The sequence below is a fragment of the Phaethon lepturus genome, unplaced genomic scaffold, assembly GCF_000687285.1.
Source record: "Phaethon lepturus isolate BGI_N335 unplaced genomic scaffold, ASM68728v1 scaffold4384, whole genome shotgun sequence".
Lineage (NCBI taxonomy): Eukaryota > Metazoa > Chordata > Aves > Phaethontiformes > Phaethontidae > Phaethon > Phaethon lepturus.
The window spans coordinates 29,318-31,808 of record NW_010536813.1 but is presented as its reverse complement, the minus strand read 5'-3'; positions in this window follow the sequence as shown (position 1 = coordinate 31,808).

Sequence of the window (2,491 nt, the reverse complement as noted above, 5' to 3'; positions counted from 1 at the left end):
TGCAACAGGCCCTGCTAAAAATTCTGTCCCCCTCTTTCTTATAAGTACTGAAAGTCTGCAAGAAGGTCTCCCCAGAGCTCTCTCTGCTCCGGGCTGAACAACCCCAACTCTCTCAGTCTGTCCTCACAGGAGAGGTTTTCCATCCCTCTGATCATTTTTGGGCCCTCCTGTAGACCCATTCCAACAAGCCCATGTCTTTACTGTGCTGACGTAGGACCCCAAGTGGGGTCTCACCAGCGCGGAGTAGAGGAGCAGAATCGCCTCACTTGACCTGCTGGCCACGCTTCTTTTGATGCACTTCAGGATACACTTGGCCAGCTCATGCCCAGCTTTTTTATCCTTGTCCTAAGGCAATGCTGACTGACAGTTGCAGAGAATCTCCTCAGGGAATTTTAGGAATCTCTTGGTTTCTTCTATACTGAAATTTCAAACTGCATTTTCCTCAAATCTAGTCTGAGATACTGAAGACCCAAGCTATTTTTTGCTTTCTGCAATACAACATTAAACACTGAGCCCAAGTTTTGCTACTTCAGTGGGTTTTTTTCTCCTGAAATCTGATTGCCAGAAGCCTCTATTGGGGAAAGATTATGCTTATAAAACACTTTTAAGCAAAAAAGTTACCTCAGTCCAGAGATAGGAGAGTTTATAGAAGAGGTTTTTGGTTGACATCTATTTGATGGGATATTTTTAGTTGTGATGGATAGTCTAAATCACAGTCTGATGAGTTGCAGGCAGTTTTCCTGAGATAATATGGTGGGGTTGGGTATGAAGTCTACAAAGAAATCCTATGCTGTGACACTACTCGGAACACTATTGGTCACCCAACTTACACTTCTGTAATGAGAATTTGTATTTGCCAAGGATGACTGCAGAGCCCAGCAGCCAGCAACTCTATTTTTAGCTGATGCAGCTCAAAACTGGAGCTGGTCTCTTGAATGTCTGGTCCTAAGCTGCATGTTGGCAAAATGTGTAAATTTTCTTTTTCTCAATGTTCTTAAAAAATACAATAGATTGTGAGATAAAAAAATCACTTTAAAGTTTAACTGTGGCTGATATCCTTTCTCATGGCTGGAGCAAGAGTTAACTTTTGAGGGCAAATCCGCAAGGCTAAGTATACTAGTAAACTCCAGCTGCTGTGTACTTCTTTGCCAATACTGAGAAGCCATAAACCCAATTTAACTTGCTGGTTAAACCAGGTTTACAGCTGTTTTGCATTGCTGGAGTGAAGCAGAGCAGCTGGAGCATACCAGTGAATCAGGGTGATTTTTTCTTTGCTGGGTCTTGCATCCCTTTGTTGAGTCTTACATGGAATAAGCCAAAGCAGAGGCAGTCAGTTCTTGGCAGTGCACAGTCAAGTTGATGCAAGACTTGCATTTAGAGCCAAAGCCACTGTGATTTTTTGTCTTTGTGCTTGCTTTTATATTCTCTTACCAGTTGTGTTTGCCATGGGGATATAGGTTTGTAATAATTCCACGCCAGTCTTTGTTTTGCTAAGGACAGCCATCAGCCTGAGTGTATTTTACAACTTTTGCTGACTCAAGTCATCCTATGAAAATACCTTATAAAACTATAATTCAGGAGGATGAAGAAGTCTTTGAGGTTAAAGTGCCAGAGGAATTCTTCACTTCAGAATCAGCTTGTCTCTAATTGATTTCACTTGTGACTATACCAGGTCTCTTTATTTTTCTATGCCACCTTTTCCCATCTAGAAAACGTCTTCCAGTTTAGCCTTTTTGAGTCTGGCTGATGTTAATGCCATTTTGTCCTGTTGTGGTTTCATAAAAGGGTCTTAGGCTGGAAATTAATTACTTGAATGCTTCTTTTGGCTGTCTGAGATTGCAATGCAGCATGAGTATAGATAAAGTTCTCGATTTGCACAAGCTTGTACTTCCTCCAGATCAGTAAATCCTGATACTGGTTGCAACTTGTAGTCACTAATGCAATAATAATAAATATTGTCAGGGGATAGTCCAGATGATCTTTAAAAGGTCCCCTCCAACCCAAACCATTCTATGACTCTATAATCTGTAATAAACAGCATACAAATACTAGCTGTATGTAGTTGATAATGGGCCTAATGCTGGAAGAAGGCACGGTTAATGTTGTAGGGTATATGAATGAATGGAAAACAGTTCAGAAGGATAAGACAATATATAAGAACACCTGCAGAACTACCTTTGTGTTATTTGTTGTTTGCAGCATGTGCATATGGTTACAATCACCTGGGAAGTGTTTAGAAGCCTTTGCCTACAGCAAGAGCAATTGCTGGACCAACTGCATAAAATGCAACCACGCTAATCCGAAAGGCTCCGTCGAACTCCAGCCTGCTTCACCTCTGCTGCTTCTGCTGTCTTTGCCACAGTCTGGCTTCTTGTCTAATTTTGAAGTTACTAAGGTCTTTGTTTTAGCTTCTGCCCAAGTATTAGTTATCGGGGCAAAACAGTTGTATACCCGAAGCAGTTGCACCATCAGCCACCACACCATGGCCAGA